General features: G+C 35.1%; 1 protein-coding gene across 1 annotated transcript in view; it reads right to left on the reverse strand.

Moving 5' to 3' along the window:
- nAChRalpha1 (nicotinic acetylcholine receptor alpha1) overlaps nt 1–18,911 on the reverse strand; it is a 137,489-nt gene that overhangs the window by 42,823 nt on the left and 75,755 nt on the right. The gene's annotated exons all lie outside the window — the stretch shown is intronic.

Consider the following 18,911-nt stretch of genomic DNA (forward strand, 5'->3'; position numbering starts at 1 on the left):
ATTTCAGGGCAATAATGTGCAAGTTTAAAGGGGCTCAATAATCGCGTTGATTTTTAATAATATTTTTTTTTTCTTGTAGACATTTGGTTAGGGGCTCGGTTGTCGAAAATGCTAAATTACGTTCTGCTAAGAAGGAGCATAGCAATAGGTCCATTCAGTATCAAAAAAATGTTACGAATTGTTGTAGTACTTGCAAGTTTTTACTGGGAATGCATTAAATAACCCAAAATATTTGCAAGAGCGAGCGAATTCGAGAGCGTAACAAACCGAGAGAGCAGAAAATTCTTGCAAGTAAAAATTTTACTGGCAGGAATTTGCAGGAGTCATAAAGTAAGGTTATGTTTCAAATTCAAATGTAAACAAACTGTTTAAGAGGATGATTTGATGAAACATAATTAGTGGAATGAAAATATGGATGAAAATTTTAAATCTATTGTATATTTTTTATTTTTATGACGATGGGAACTATTCCCAATTAAAAAGAAAATTGCACGTCAAAACTTAACCGGCAGAAAGTGTCAAAATGGCTTAAGTTGCAAGTTTTTACTAGTTTGACGTTCAATAACTTTTTTTGAAAATTTTCTCTTGCTCTCCATTTTACTCCCCATTTTTCTTTTACGCTCTCGCTGCAAGTACTTACTGGAAAAGTTATTGAATGCACCTAATATTTCAGTCTTAAAAAAGTCGCGTACTTTTTTCTAACGTTTTTTGCTGCACAGCCTTTTTGATGCTTTTGCGAACGTGCCTGCTGGAATAGATCGGCTCTTCCTGAATTGGCTTTTAATGTGCAATTGCAAACATTAAAGCAAGCCTCGTAACCTCAAGTGTTTACACAACCAGCCTTTGAACACGGAATCCTTAGCCCAACAATCCAGAAAAAATCTTTTGAAGCAGCTGCAGCAAAACACAAAGATTGTGAAGATTTATGAAGGAAATAATTCCAAATCAGTTCCACTTATAAGATTTAGTAACAAAGAAAAATTACTAGGAAGTTAAAAAACGTAATTTTTTACACAAAAAACGTCCAAACGTCAACAGGGTACAAAAAACGTCCAAATGACGTTAAAAACGTCAACCTGGCAACGCTTCTCAGAAGTGCCAAAGCATAGCAGAAGTAGGCAAGGCAAAGGAAAGTTAAGTGTCGTGGCCAATGAAAGGTGAAGCTTCTCAGTCAGCGTTCGCACATTAATAGCTTATTGGGTTTGTGTGTGAATTCACCTAATCATAGCATCGCGTTGCGTTACGTACATACATATGTACATACATATACAGCTCTTTTGCTCCCAGAGATGTTAAGTACGGATTTAAGACACAAATATTTAACATACAAAATACAAAATATGTACATATTTGCATTTTTTACTTAAATACTTGTTTACAATAATATTTTTATTTGGTATTTTCAAATATTATTTTTATTTGGTATTTTCAAATATTATTTTATTCTTCATTATTCGTTACATCATAAAGTTTTCCAGTACAACACTGCTATGCATTTTTTAATATTTGAAAACTCTTTCATTCGGATTACCAGAAATGCGAGAAGGTCACGCGAAGCAACAGATAAAGAATTTTCGAATTTTTGTTGTTACGGCCTGTTACATTACAGGTAAGAATATATATGAACAAGGCAACGCAAAAGTATGTAAAGCCATAACGTGATTTGGCTACCATTTTGTTAGAAATGAAAACACTTAATTCTGGTTCCATGAATATGTTTATTTGAAGATGTAAAATTCATGACATTAAGTTGAAAAAGTGATATCAATCAAATAACCACTTCTCGGGAATTTTGGATAAATGCTCGCGAAACATCTGGCAAATTGCCGCTTTTTTGTTTAATGTTAATTATAAAGACCTGCAGGATTTGTGGCTTTTTTGAGGTGATTAATGGTGATTTCGTTTGTTCCGAAAAAATGTTGCCCTTACACGTCGCAAAATGTGCCTTCTTGTACTTGTCCAGCTAACGTATTTCATAATATTATTGTTTTAAGCAATCATCTAATTGTCGGAAAAAGTTCTAAAGGGCAGAAAATGTGCCTTTTTTGCCTTAGAAGACTGTGAAATTTTAAAAAACGGACACACAATTTTCGCACTTTTTCCCCTGTCGATCGTCCAATTTTTGATGGTTACCACATAACGTTATTAAAAATATATGGGCAAATTTCGGAATCATATATATTTATTGCTTTGCTCTTTAGGGCATTTTTAAGGTTAGGTTTGTATGGGAGGTACACTTTAAAATAAATCGTCAATACATCCATGTTTTCGGAGCTCATATACAACGTTATTACAAATATGTGGACAAAATTTCGGACTCATACATTTATCGGTGCTTTTTGTTAGCCGACTTCCAAAAAAGGAGGAGGTTTCAGTTCGTCGGAATATTTTTTTTTTTTTTTTATGTACGTTACCGCATAACTTTGGACCATATATATATATATATATATATATTTTTTTTTATATGAGAGTTGAAGTCCGTTTTTTTTTCTAAAAATTACTTGTGTTATTAAATATTATTTTATGAGTATTTTTAACATTTCTGTTTGCTACATTCGCCAGTGCGTGATTTTGCAGCCACACAAAATGCGGTGGTGTTATGGCGGCTGAGCAGAGTTACAAGCGTATGCATAGACATATTTACGTATGAGTGGGTTTTAGTGTCAAAGGGCGCGTATTCACACATATCAACATCAAGTAGTAAATATGTATGTTTGAGTTTACTGGAACATATTTACGGATGGATGCATGCATATGTATGTAATGCATTTGCTTGTATCGCGTGTACTTCTAAGTGCGTTTGGCTAATACCCGCCAGACTGCTCCAACCACTCGCGTTGCTCGGCCTTTTGTCCAACAAAGTGCTTTTTCCTGTATATTTTTATGTGCTTGATGATGCTTGACGGGGTTTTGTGTCGCTGTTGGTGGAGTTAAATAACAGCCAGTAGTCAACTGTCAGACGAAACCAATTAAATGTTTACAACAGAAATTTGTAATCGGGTGCATATTAAGGGATTCATAAGGGATTTAAGATTTAGATTTACACAGGAAAATTGGTAATAATGAGCATTAAAGAATTTAAATGCCTTTACTTGGCTTAACAAAATAAATTGTAAATAAAAGTGATAACCCATTTTTTCCTAAAAATTCATCAATGAAGGCGCAACACAATGTTTGTCTTTGAACTGCCTTATTTGGTGATAACTGTGGTTTCTTTGCCTTTTTAGACTTTTTATACCCGAGCGCACTTGTACACAAGGATATTATAATTCACATAACGGTTGTTTGTAATAGACAAAATGAATTAAGACAGATATAGACAAATGTATACATACATAAATGATCATAATGAAAAAAGAAATCGATTGAACGGTGACTATCTGTCCATCTGTGTGTCCGTCTCTGCGCAAAATGACTCGAGTAAAAAATTCAGATATCTTAACAAACCTTGGTATGTTTATTCTTTTTAAGACAAACGGCTGAAAATTTTAAAATCCGACAATAACCACGCCCGCATCCCGTATAACAGTAACTTGGAGAAATACGAAATCTGCGAGAAATTAGTAAATACTGAATCTAATTTTTTCAAAATTAATAATAATACATAGATTGGCGCTTACACAAATGTTAGTGTTTGGACAAGCTTCTCCTCCGATTTCTGGCGTCCGCCTTGATTTTGTCACACAAATGAGAGGGACCTACAGTTTTACGCCGACTCCGAACGGCGATTATATTTTCATCGGAAGCTGTTTTTCATGGCAGAAATATACTCGGAGGTTTGCCATTGCGTGCCAAGGGGCGACCGCTGTTAAGAAAAAACCTTTTTTCTACATTTTTTTGCGATGTTGCTTTGAGCAGGCCCTGCGGAGTGGAATCGTGCACTGCTTGCCACTACACCACAGTGGCCGGCATTCAAATTTGATGTTTGTAATAATTATTTAGCAAAAAATACGATTACGATAAAATTTTGAAAAATGGGCGTGACACCGCCCACAATCTATCTTCATTTATTGCATTGTGTGCATTGTAAATAGTAATCGCTACGGCCACTCATTTACCAGGACAATACGAGGTAGGACAGGGCCGGCGAATCTTTATACAGACACGTGCCATTATTTCCAAATAATTATTTAATGTTGCCATGACATGCCAAAAAGAAGTCATGACTTATCATCATTCTTGGAGACATTGGATGACTCCTATCGTGAGAAACTTAAAAAAAAAAAAAGCTCAGTGCGTGTGGTCCCTACCCGCGGAAGAAGTGAAACTTAATAGAGGAAATGCCAGAAAGATGGAAATGTGCGATTTACATACACATATACATATGTTCTAATATACAAAAAACATATTTAATGATTTTTTTTTAACTGCCTTTAATTTTTTATTTTTTAAAACCAACTGCAATGTTTAATTATTATATGGGCCTAGGAAAACATCCATATCTACAACATTAACTAATAGATTGTGGTAACTAAAGTAAGATATGAAACGTTTGATTTCAATATTATTAGCATTTCTGAAAAAAAAACGCATCAATGGCAGCCGCTCCATTGGTTGTTGGACCATTTCTACCATTTACCATTTCCAGTGAAAATTTTACTTTAATAAATTTTGTCAGTGCATCAGATTTGGCCAGCGAAAAGTTGACTTTGAAATCTCCTGCGATAATTACAGGTCGATCATCTTTTAAAACCGAACGACCGATACAGATTTTATGACTGACTTGGTGTTAAATATTTAACGCAACCCTCTGGGGCAGAGAAATTTTGAATTCGATTTTCTAACATGTGGCATCTCCTTTCATGGAACTAAAGCTATGTTGCACACCCGATGGACGAGGCCTTCCCTGTGACACCTCATTTTTATATCTGCTAAAAATCTGCTATTAAATTTAGAGTCGACTTTATTTCGACTATGAATATGCCTGAATATCTTTACCAATAACTTTCAGTTTAGCCTAAAAAGCGCGAATGAGCTCCATGCATCATAATTATAACAGTTGAATCATTGAAATGCTGGCGCATATCCGTAAAAACCACCAATTTTGAAAGCCACGTAGAAGCCATAAGGGAGGCGCAGCCATGATTTGCCCACAAAGCATATTGACGCATGATGCAATATAATTCAAGAATCGAATTTCTTATGTACATTTTTTTTGGCTATTGTCTGTATTTTTGGCTTTTCTAACAAGCTTTCTTATGTGTGAGTAGATCTTTCTTTGATATCCAGTTTATCCATTTTTCACTTTACTAAGGTAAGTCTGATTCTGGCAACTTAACTTAACTTAACGTAACTTAGAACTTAGAAAATCAAATTCGACGTGGAATTAAGTTACGTTAAGTTTTGCCTGTCCAAATATAAGCAACATCCATTTAAGAGAATTTTTACTAGATAGCCTCTACGTTACGTTACGTTGCCATAATCAGGCATTTACTTGTGGTCTACTCGACTTGAATATTCAAAGGATAGAAAGCTGGTGAGTAGCATATCGACTGCTTCTTTGTTTAAAGCTACCCACACTCAATAAGACACTGCTGCGATAGGCCTTTCACTAGGCTGCCTCACAAATATTTTATCGCGTGCAGGAAGTATCTATGAATAGTTGTTTAGTGCTGGTTTTCAAAGCTGGCACTCCCTTCAAAGTGCATTGATCGTTTTTAGGTATATGAAGATGCTTATAATAAAAGTGCATACGAGTACTTTTTTTACAAAATACACAAAGTAACTTCCATTACTAAATACGAGTATATAAAAATGTTAAACAAATGCACGGAAAATTGGCATTTATGTAAGTACATAGTATGTCCCTAGCATCGCCACATTTACCAACCAACCAGCACAATACATTCTCATTCTACATGCACTCCAACTTGCACTTTTTGTATGCACACATGTAGGCGTGTAATAAATAGTATGAGTGTATTTGTGTGTGTGTGTGTGTGTGTGGCGTGCATGTGACTGTATGTGCATTAGTCAATATGCGCATTTGTAAATGCCAAAATTCCCATGAGCATTTGCATAGCTGGCGCAACACTTGTGCCAAACAATTAGTGCAAACACGGAGCATTCACGCCTAAAAGTATGCTAACATAACCGCACATTGGCAATGGGTTGCGCGCACCGCCACAAACGCTCGTAAATTACAAAACTTTCAAAGCGAACGAGCGCATGCTAACGAAATGCTGGTCGAACGAACACAAGCGAGCACACATGGAAATATTTTGCGCACATTTTCACGCTGCTTATTGGGGGCACATCCCGCCGTGCGCTTTTCGCTTCCCTCGCGGCAATTGTTGTCGTTCCGAAAAAACTAAAATTGTCAAATTTCGTTTGCACTAATACAATCACAAATGCCATTTACCGTTGCTAATGCGGGTTGTGCACGCTGGGAGCGACAAAAGGGTAACCGCCGTTGTCGCTTCTGCCTCTGATTATTTTCGAAACTAACGAAATCTGTAGGCAATGCAAATACGTACCCGCTTGTGTAGACGAAAAAAAAGAAACTCTTTGCAAAATTGTGACAGCGTATGCACGCGCCGAAATTGGTGGATAATGTGGTGAGATATGTGCTACATTGTATTGGCTTGTACTTGCATTTGGCGGCTTCGATTAGAAAGGAAATATCTAACGTTATTAAAATTTTGTTTGGTATATAAGCTACAGAGTTTATTTTGGAAATTAGGGATTTGGCGTGCGCCCGGCAAATACGGTTTTTTGATGCTAATTAAGGGAAAGCCCAAAACACTGGAACTTAGTAAACTATCGCTAGCAGGAAAACCTCCAATTAGTTGTAACGTAACGAGCTAAATACTATGTTGGTTCATATTAGACGGGGAGATAGTTAGGGTCCTATTGTTGAGATTAGGATACGCAAGACAATAGTTTCAGTGTTTACCTTCAGCTCAATACACAAGCTGAACTAAGCAGCTAGTCGGAGTATATTTTCTAGTACAATAGTACTGTGTACCGCTCTTAAATAGGGAACTAACTAACTAAAGGAGGTGTACCAAGCCTAAAATAATAAGGGGCGCATTGAGACCAAAAACACCGAAGGCAACGGTTCTTTACTAAATTTTACTCCGTCGTTGGATTCAAGCGGACCGCATGATACGCAGCTATTAAAAATGTGAAATATTCGACAGTATTTTACAACAAACATATGAACGTTTCGCACAAACGCACAGCTAAAACCCTGACTCAAATGCAAAGAGCGAGAAAACTGTGCTGTGCTGTGCTGTTCGCACATCGTTCGGCAGTTAAAGCGACAGCACAAACGAAGCGCAACGAATATTTGAGACGGCGCTGTGGCTGAACTGTTTGAAATTTCGAAGCCAAAGCAACTACATTGGTCACGCTTTTGTGCAAAGCAAAGCGCTCATTTTTGCCTTTCGCATTTTCGCATCAAAGAGTGATCTCTAGTTATATATTTTCACCACCAAAAAAGGTATGTTGCGAACGTGGAAATTTATGCGCATGTCGTTTCTACCAAAAAATGCAACCTTCTCTCTGCCCTCTACGCACAAACACTAAGAAGATGGCGATGAGAAGGCAGCATTTTTTGTAGAAACGAAATCGCCATTAGACATCCGCGGATATACGACGCTCATTTAAGTTTATTTTAATTTTGTTGGGTAACAAAACATCTGCAAAAGACTTCCAGTTTTTAAACTTAGAGTGGTCAATTTTGATGCAGTGGTAACGTGAAGGGTTAGTTCGTGCATTGCGAATGATTATGGGCCATTCACTAGGCGCCCAAATAGTACGATTTGGTACAAAAAATTCAATTGTACTATGCACAGAATCAGCTGGCGTCTTAGTATGGCCTGCAAGTAAATATGTTATCTTAATCTCACTTACGAAGGTCGAAGAATTTTTGACCAGCGCAACTGTCGCAATAAAGATTTATGTCACCAGCTGTACATACCTCTTTCGTCAACGATAAGTAAATATTTATAAAGTACGGTGCATATTTCATTGCAGCCCCGCTTACCATCACGTTCACCCCACAAAAAAAAAATTACATTTCTTGTGGCATTTTCGTAACCGCTAAAATTATAATACATAGACATATCTTCCTGAGTAAAAAAGGGTTATTTGTTTTCCGAATGGAGGGTTCAAAACTTTTTCTAAATCAAAACTAGCACATATGAAATTTTAATTGCTTTGCTTTTTTCTTGTTCCCTCAAAAAAATAAAAAGTGAGTTTCGTAAAAAATGTAACCTACGGTAATTTTGCGCAAATGGGTCGATATATTATTTTACAGGAATGAATATTTCGAACAAAATTCGAATCAGAATTCTGTAATTTTGTTAAAAATTCTACCAGTTTTTTATATGAATTATTTGGAATCACGAATGATATGAAGGTTTCAGTGCTGCCCAGATATACATACCTATGTTTTTTCAGTGCAGTTGCATAACATCCGCATGGCATTCCTACCTTCAAGGGCATAGTGGTAATGAGAAGATATAGGAAGTGGTCTATCCGTTTGTGCACAGGTGGCTCACAACTCGATGTTAGGGTTGGTGGTATTCCATTCTTCAAGCGACTCATCAAGATTCCCAAAACAAGCATTTATTTCAGCGATGTCCTCTTCATACGATTCAAAACTCTTACTGGCGCCATTGCCAAGCCCCTTCGTTTGGACACAGAAAATAGTCGGAAGGAAATACATTGCGAGCGTAGTAATGCTACTATAAGGCCGACGTCACCGTAGTTCCCAAAATACGATTGGTGGAGCAAAGCTACACAAATTTTTCAGCGTGACGGTGCACAAATTTGGTGTAGGAGTAACGGTTGGCCAAATACTCCAACACTTTGTTTGTAAGCAAGTCATATTGTGATTGACGAAAAATGCCCTTCATGCGCTCTCTACGCGCATCCAAGGAGCCAACACCGACTCGTCTTCGTTAATATAAATGACCATGCAGCGCCCGAACAAAGTTCAGTGATAGCAAGAAAAGAAGAGAGCTGAATTTTGAAGAAAAAGTAACGATAGGCAGAAGGCGTTGGTGCAAAGAACTACTGCCCAGAGTACACTTAAGATATTACGAATTGAACCTCAACTAATGCATGAGGATAAAGCTCACATATTTCCATTCGATCCCGACGAGATGAGAACAGAAATAATGCGGCGTAGAAAAAACAACCCTCCGGAGCCGACGGAAAGTCAGCTGAATGGAAAATCTGCGGGAGATTACCGCGCGATAAACCTTGTTATGTAAAATTGTGTATAAGGTCCCAAAGACGAAAGTGTGGGAAAAACTGAAGCCTTTTATGAACGAACTGATTGGGACCTTTCAGAGTGGCTTCAGGTCGGAAAATCCACAGATAGCTACATTTTCATAGCTCATCAAAACCTGGAAAAGACCCAGACCACGTTTTCGTCAATTTAAAATCCGCTTTTGACACAATAGAGAGAGGTTAGTCTGGAGGTGATCGAATACAAGATAAAGTATGGGCACCTTTTGGCAACAAACAAAAAGTTTTCGGATATTGAGGCACACGCTACTGTAGATAGTTATAACTTTGCAGTAGTTAAAGATTTTGGTTATTTAAGGTCAGGCATAAAAACAAAGAATAATATTAGACTGGAGACGAAGTGAGGAATCAAGAATGACGGAATACAAGATTTTGCCCACCGGAGAGTAAATTTTGGGTGACATCACTCTGCTGCAGTTGCGAAAGAGGAATATCAAAACGCCAACAAGAATGCAAGAAAAAGACAAAATTTTGCAAGAAAAACGTAAAGAATCAAGTGTGACAAAATGCAGGCAGCGATTCTGTCAAATTTACTGAGAGCGGCATAGCGGTACGAGATGGGCGCCACCTTTGTTCTCTACATCGTGGTGAGGAATGACTCTTGCCAACAGCTGCTGAATGGGCTATTGAAAAGCAAAGCCTTCTCCCGTTGAACAAAAATCAATCAAACAAATTTCTTATTATGCCTGTCTTTTTTATATGGCGCGGAAATATGGGCTGCATCGAACCAAGCTGAAATGGGCTTTGGAAGCTTTCGAGAGAGCGAGCTCTTCTATGGAAAATTTATGACTTTGCTCGCATAGGCCAAGGGTACCAACAAATGTGGATTGTCGCGTGAAGTACGTAGAACTTCTGGCTCAACTTAACAAAGTTGTATACAGGAAAATGGGGAGAGTGTATTTAGAAGAAGAATATTTAGTAATAAATTCCTAGTATATGCTCATTAAAATAGTTAAAATCCAAACTGCCGCAGTTCTTTGATCATCCTCTATTGACAACTCTGAAGACAGCGCGCTGATGCAGAGAAATCTTCATATGCTGAGCATGCAGATATTTTTAACGGTTTTTTTTTTTTTTATATATGTCGTAATGTACTTAACCTCCTGCCTCTTCAAAACTTTTCCAATCAAATGAGTTAAAATTCCGACTTATGCTCCTTTTATCAGCTACGTTAACGCTATGTGAATATGGTCCGATTATGCATATATCCAAAAATACAATGGACATATTTTTATTTGCACAAATATTTCTGCAGCTTAAGTTGGTGCAAAAACTGCATAAATAGAAACTGAGAGATTACAACAAACTGCATATTTTCGACACTGTACTCGCACGGGGGCACCACACACATATCTGCATGAAAACAAAAAATTTAAAATTTTCATTGGTGCAATTGGTATTTTTCCGCTTTTTTTCTATTCTATTTCGTGTCTATATCAATTGGTCGTTTTGTGCAGGACTTTCATTTATCTATTTTGTAGTTTGTTCGATTTAGATTTCGTTACACATTTGCATGTGTATTTGTGGTATGTAAATTTGTGCGAGAGTTCTGCTTTTAATGCGTATGCAAATATTCATTGTGGAATTCGGTGGTGTGGCAAATTCAAAGCACTATCTATGTACATATGCAAAAAAAATACTAAGCGATCTGTTGAATGAATTGTTGTTGTTTTTGGTCCTTTTTGGGTATTGCACAAAGCGGTATGTAAATGCGGCATCAGTGGTTCGTTAAATGTATGTATGTACATACTGTATGTGAATGTTGATAGAGAAAGTGAATGAAGGAAGTTTAATTGGAAATATAAATGGGTTGCATTGCCCAGCAAAAAAAAAAAAAAACAGCATTACCTCAGAATTAAATGTGGAATGGAAAAAAAAAATTGGCAAGCGCTTCCTCCTCCGCTTCAAACAGACATTATTTGAACATACTAGGTGTGTTAGTGGGGGCAATGCTTGAAATGATTGTACCTTCACAAAAATTATATAGAAATGTAACATTTGAAAAAGCTTTCGCACTTCACGACGAATTCTTTTTTCGACAAGGAGGTGTCTTTTTATAATGTCCTCGGTTAAATTAGGGAGAAAATTAATTTTATTATGAATAAATACCAGATTATCTGCAACCAATATACGGATCCAAAAGGATACTTTTTTCGATTAATTCTGTGAGGATACTTCTTTTGTGGTCAGTAAAGTATAAATGCTTAGAAAAAAATTCATAATATTACTTTTATGGTACTAAATATGCAAACGCCCTTTATATATTTTTAGTCGTTTAAAATTTACGACCTACAAAAAAACGACAATATCTTGTGTACTCGCTAATTATGTGTTCTAAATGTATTAAAAACGAATATTAAACAATGACCTTGAAATGGGATTTTTCAAGAATAATATGAATTTTAAAATGGATATTTAAATTGAAATGCTTAAAAAAAGCAAAACCAAAATATTTAATGTATTACAAATTCTAGAAACATATGTTTTTTAGTGCAACTTTATTTATTTATTTATCTTATTTTTATTGTAGGCTTTTTTCAGATTGATACGTTGATACTTAAAAAAAAAAAAAAATGTGGATACTTTTTAGGCTACTGTTTGAATACTTTTCTTTGGGAGGCTGCGACGACACTGTCTGCAACAGAACGGTTGCGACCGAATGGGGTAGTTCTACCGCCATCTCACTCTTTCTTTGGATTGTGGACTTGCACCTGATGACTCGCTGTAACTCCTATTAAGATGGAAACCTTCTTGTTCTCTAGCAATAAAAAGATACACAACGCGACTTGAATGGCGTTGTTTGCTCTGCATTTTCCATTAGAGTTAAGTACTCTAGATAGGAAGGAAAGTGTGCGGAAGGCATCTGTGGCTCTCTATAACTGAAACCAGGCAATTGATAAAATACAGAACTGCAGAGCTGCCCTCCTGAGGTAGTTTTCTGGTTTCCTGATCTCGAAAATCGAAAAGCAAGCTACCAATAAAGAAAATCGATAAGTGAATAAAAGGTTTATGAACGGTCAAATGAAACCGCACAAGTTACTCATACGCCGTGGACGAGCATTAGGTACTCGAACAAAAATAAATATATTTCTATAAATTTTCTAGCAAGCTATTTTAAATGAAGTAAATAAGTAAATACTAAAAATTTCAGATTTTGTATGATTGATTTTTAAATACAAAAAAAATAATTGTTTAAGCAGAAAACACAACCCACTTCAATTCGCATATACAAACTTTGGTGTACCGTTAATTTTTGCATGATCCAATGATCGAAACTAAACTAAGTTAGTATAGAACCACCTGTGAGACACTAACTTTCAGATAGAAAAATATTTATCGAAATTGGTTAAGGTGGTCCAAAGTTATGCGGCAACATACATAAAAATAAAATAAAATAAAGAAATATTCCGACATATACAATTTTTAGCAATTATATTTAGAAATTTCGACTTAAGTCTAGTTTTTTTTTTCATTATTCTTTTAAATTTTATATGTCCTTTTTTACAGCTTTTATCTTTTGGGTTATTTTTTCCACTTTGAGTTTTCGTGAGCTGAGCTTTCTCATAAAGCAACTCGCCTTTCAAGTCATTGATAGGCTTATACAACCCGAAATTTCATTTCCCAGCGATAAGTTTTAGCCGGCGATGCCCACCTTTAACACTGTTTTGTTTTCTAGGAAAAGGTATTTTTGTAGACTCATGGTGAATTGAGCAAAATTTTTGTGAATATTTTGGCTGAGATTTGTCTACAAATATGTAATCTTTTTCAAACCATAAGCAAACATTTTTTGTATCAGCGTCTTCAAGAGAATTTATTATAAAAAAAAAATAATTGCAGTGCTCAGAGACAGACTTTTCAGTCTGTAAACAAAAATATAAATTTGAATTTTTTCTGAAAGTACCATTCATTATAATTTACTTAATACCCTCTACATAAACTATATATTTGTATTTATATTTGCTTTACGGAATTCGGTATTGAAAATTTGGACTATCTACACTCAGAAAAATGTCAGCTAAATATATTTCTCTCAATGAAAGATTTGGTAACCATAACCAAATAACGTCGCTATAACCATATAAGGTGTTGAGAGAAACATATTTAGTCGACGTAACTAAATTCTTTTTGCAGTGTGTGGATAATGAAAAGAGATGTATTGCTAAAATTTTGCTTTACAAAATTTACTTTACCTAACGGTTTTCCAATTTTTCAATACAGAATTTTGCAAAGCATACGTTGTTTTGCTTATACAAAGGTACGTTCTATTAAACAATATATGTAAATTTTATTCGGGGCTTGATGCTTTTTATTTTCATCACACCCAATAATCCGACTGCTAAAAATAATCTATTTTATTAATTTTATTCAATCAACTACTTTTTATTGTTCATAACCTTTGTTTAACGTCAATAAGTATTTACATACTTTTTTTCTGCATGTTTTTGTTTTCAATTTCCTTCGTTCATGTTCTGGTTCATATTTTCGTTTTCCATGAATATGTTTGCACATTGGCACGCGCGTATGGCGTTATAAGCATTTGTTTGCATACAAAAAATTATATTTTTGTAGCAATAAATATTTAGCTTCGCAAAATGTATGCCACACTTGCGGAAACTGAGCGTTAAGCGGCGTCAAAATGCCATGCAGAGCAGTCAAATTCGCGGAATATGCAACATAATAGTTGCAACACAAAACACAAACTTGCAGAGGCATAAATCCATATCCAAAATGTACTGTATCCTGCATGTACATACATACATAAAATATACAGACTTTCCTCTCAAATGCCAGTAAATATTTATGTATGTAGTATTTTTGTACAAGTGTTTTTGTAGGCTTCCGCTAATGTTTTGCCGGGCGTGTAGCGCATTAAATACTTTGGCAATTTGCTTGCCGCTTGCATTACATTGATTGCCGCGACACAAATGCACGCACGCACGCAGCTTATGATGTATGATTTCAAAAATATTCATTGAATAACTGCATAAATACATATGTATCTACTACATAATTTTGTATAGACTAATATTTAGTACTTTTGTGGATTTTCAATGCAGCATTTCTGTTGTTTGTCTTGTTGACATTATTGTGATGTGCAGCCTGCTAGCGCTTTTGTAGGCTTATGTGGCTCATCCTCGTATGTGTGTATTTATGTGTATCAATTAATAGAGAGAAATTTAATATTTATTGCACAAATTCACATCTTATTGTTAATGCTATCGAATTTTTACTTTTCCCATTGTAAAATTTATTCATCGAAAAAATATCGTCGCTTTTGTTCTGTGCGGCGTTTATTGGTTTAACTTCTATGAGTATGAACATTGTTGTTGTTTGTTCGTAAATATTTTACATCTGCATGGTTTATTGTTATTCACACATTGCCATAATGTATCTACATACATACATATGTTTTTATTATTACATGCGACTACGTACGGGAAAAATCCCACATTTCCGTGTAAGTTTTATGCCTTAGTACTTGCTTTAGGAAATTTAAAAATTTGCTTGATGAAGCAAAAAAAAAAAAATAGTGTAAATATTTTAAGCAGTATATTTGTGTTTATTAAGCTTCAAAATTACACTAAAATTTAAATCGAATTAACAATATGAATGTTTGTGAGTCAGCCAGTAAGGTAATGAGTCCGTCGGTTAGTGAATGAGTGAGGAAATGAGTGCGCCAGGGAGTGGAGTATGTGAGTGCAAAAATGTGTGAGTGAATTAGTGAGTCAGTAGGTGAGTATGTGAGCGATTAAATTAATGAGGGAGTAAGTGAGTCGGCCAGTGAGTAAGTGAGTGGGTCAGTGAGTAAACGAGTGAAAGAGTGTGTTAGTAATTGGGTGAGAGAATATTCCTAAATACTAGTACTTACAATTTTAGTAAACGTTACTTTTTCTCGCCCAGTCTTGAATTGTTTTATTCTGTCTTTATAAAATAATATAATTTTTTTTTCATGGTTGTTGGCAGTGGGAAACTACTCCAGGGTAAATGAAAACTTTGATCACAGAACATAAACAGATACTTTTCACAGTTCTTGTGGTATCAATTCTGAGCAGTATAGTAGTGTAGTGTAGTATTTAAAATAAAAAAATAAATTATGTATTCCATTTTGTTATAGAATTTATTCAATTAGATGATGTTGCTTCTCAGTTTAAAAATACTATATATATATATATATTTTGCAGTATGTTATTTGCTTCGTTTTCGAATTCAGCTTTAATTCAGTTCTAAACTGAAGAGACTATACAATGTATTATAGATTATAGTAAGGCGATCAGATATTTCACCTGCCAGCGACAAGTTGAATCAGTCAGTAGAAGCGGCAGTTCCGAAATTGGTATGAGCTAAAGCCGTGGCCTACCTACCGCTTCGAAAATTTCGAACAAATTTCGACAAAGAAAAACAAAAAAACGCAGTTGTACCGTCGCCTGAAAACTACCGCTTCTGGTTCTTAAATCGCCACGTAAATCGATGTAAGTTTATATGAATAATTTCAATTTAAATATAAATCATCCGAGGATTCGAACCTCGAATCAGTCAAATGGCGCGACTGCCGGAACGCCATGGACTTTCATGACTGATGAATCGAACGACTATCCTCTGAAGTGGTATGATGCCACTAGTATTTCTACTGGTATGTGCTGGCGCCTAGCTGGACATCGTCATGTAAAAATATAGAAGACGAACTATTTAGCTGAGTTGATACTCACTGATAGAATTCTAGTTCACAACGAACCTTCACTGTAACGTTTTTACGGGTTTCAAAAAAAGAAATAGTGTTAGGGAACGTTATTATTAATGCCATTGAAACCCATTATATGAAGAGATAGCTTGATCTGGCTCTACTCGAAGGATGATCGATAATGTTTTATCTACTGGTTGAGAAATAATTTCAGCAATTTTAAAACAGACGACAGTGAAAGACTGTGTCCTCAATGCTGTCCAGCGGCTAATCAAGAAGTAACTCTTGGAGCAGGGAAAATGGGAATTTAGCTAAACTAATAGTGTTATATAGGAAATTTTGATTTATAATTTAAGGAGTTGCATTTGTTGACTTCTGTTCTTATTTTGGCTAGCTCATTCCTCCTTGGATAACCTCGGCCATATGTTAAAAAGCGACGCCAAGATAGGAAAAAATATATTTTCCGTAATGAAACGGTTAATGAAAAAACAAGCCAACTTTTAATTTTTCGTGTAGGATTGAAAGATCGCTCGGAGTTCGAGTTTGCTCGGAAAAGGAAAAAGATGTATCACTTTCGTTAATCAGAGCTCCTGCGTTAAATCCCAATTGCTTTATATGTAATTGATCAATGTGCTGCATGAATATCTTTTTCTATGCGTAGGTACCTAAGCTTAGCAAAGGATGTCTTAAAAAATGTACGCATTTCCGTTTGTTTTTTAATCAAATTTTTTTTCAAAAGAGGTTAGGCTTGAAGATAAGTTTTGTTGATGAACTTGCTGCTGATATTTCAGGAAAAATAAGATGTATATATGGGACGTTCCACGTGAAACCGAACAATACGATGGCCAAAATTTTATGGGACGTATTGCGAAGAATAAGATACTAAAATTGTAGTTTTGATGTCCATCATTGAAAGCAGTGCGACCTTTTGAAAAACTGAATATGGCGTCTCAAGTGTGGCGTATAGATTATTTGTAAATTAGATTTTGTTCTACAACTTTTGTACCTCTGGCCTACCCAATACTAAAACTGAAAAGTAACAGGGGTTTTTTATGTTTTGGGGCTTTGTTAATTACAAATCGTCGTTGATTACAAACCTAAAGCCAGATTGGAAAAATCTGATATGGCGGCAAAAAATAAAATCGACTAGATTCGCTTAAAAATTTACAGCCGGATCAAGAATCCGAAATTGTATTTAGTTTTAAGACTTTAATCTATGTAATCCGTCGTATAGAATTTTGGCCAACATACTGTTCGGTTTGGCGTGGAACGTCCCACATATGTATATATATACAAACATGGAAAAAAAGTCACAGCCAAAAAATGTACATACATATATACATACATACATACATACATATGTACATATCTCTAATATTTAAATTTTCTACGTTATCATTATACTGTCAATTTTGTGTGCAAACAGATGCTTTGCTGAAAGCTCTGCCACAAATAGTCTATGACCGGGGCTTGTCCTGCATAAATTGATTTAATACTAGCATTTTTTGTTAGCCGAACGAAATTGAGGGTTTGCCTTGCCCACTCAATCTCATTCCATTTCACATTCAAGCAGCAGCTATCCGTTTATTTGCCAGTTCGCCATTTTTCTTTCACATTTTCGAGCGAAGCCTGCAAACAAAAGTAAGTACAATTTAATGCAGACAACACACAGAATCGCCAACAGCAGCAACACACAACCACGTCTACAATTTATAGCCGACCCAGTAAAAAATCGGTAATCGTTTCTAGTGGCAACGTGTTCCAGAAGGCATTGTCTTATAATATGTGTCTTCTAAATTTTTCTTCTACCTTTACTTGTTATGGAAATTTCCATTACATAAAATTAATATTTTGCTTTGTTTAATTAAAAGCGAAGTCAAAGTCAGTCAACGAAGTGAGGTACATGAGTGAGGAAGTACAATTTAAAGATTAATTAAATATCTATTTATGTATATACACACCAATTTTTATGTAAGATCTAAATACATATTTATGTATGTACGTATAAAAACTGATTTATTACAATTTTAATTAATTTTAATCTTTTAAGACAATCTGCGTTCTCCCATCGTTCGATGGTAATGCTGCGGGTAATGGCTTACGGCCAATGACATACCCATGCTAAAGTAATCAGCCATATCGCCAATTTCTTGTGAATAAATTGTTCCCATAATTTAACTTGCAAACCAAAAAACAAATTGGGAAAAATTGTTTCTGTTTTGCTTTATAATTTTTGGGAATATTTACATAATGTCTTCTTGAAGCGAAAGAGTAAGGAATTCCCATCGCCCCATACGATTCCATTTTAATTTCTCTGGTAACCTTTTTTTTTGCTGGGGAACGTCGTAATTTTAAAAAAACTATTTCTGTACCTATATACATACATACGTACACACATAGAAATGCGTGTGCAACTTCCCTGTAGTCAAATGAACTAGTTGTAAACTACCCCACAACTAGTATGAATCGCATGCCCAACTAGTTAGCCAACTATCTTTTTTCCATGCTATCAACTGGTATTTTTAACATGGGGATGTCCTACGAGATGGCCATTGTCAGATTTCGCTCAGAAATATACCAGTATCATACTAGTTCAAAATAGACAGAAAAATACTAGTCTAATTATGGACCAAAACCACTACTTTGGGAGTAAAAAATGAAATGAATTTATGAATATGCAATTATATGCAGCCTTAGATTTGCCAATAATTAGTGTTAAATTTTTTGAGTATTAATTAAAAGAAAAAATAAATACATAGATATTTCAAACTTTCGAATATAAATTTAAATTCATTTTTCATTAAATGTTATTAAAAGGAAAAGGTTTCAGGTACAATAAATACTATATTTTTATCTTTTTTAATAATATGGAATATGCAAAAGAAAACTTTTAGTTAAAAATAAAATGAATTCTTTAGATAATTTTTGAGTGAACTAAAATAAAAATAAAAGTTTTCATTAAAATAAATTA

The sequence above is a fragment of the Rhagoletis zephyria genome, unplaced genomic scaffold (genome assembly GCF_001687245.7).
Source record: "Rhagoletis zephyria isolate East Lansing unplaced genomic scaffold, Rhagoletis_zephyria_1.1 Rzeph_scaffold_00643, whole genome shotgun sequence".
In the NCBI taxonomy this organism is placed as follows: Eukaryota; Metazoa; Arthropoda; class Insecta; order Diptera; family Tephritidae; genus Rhagoletis; species Rhagoletis zephyria.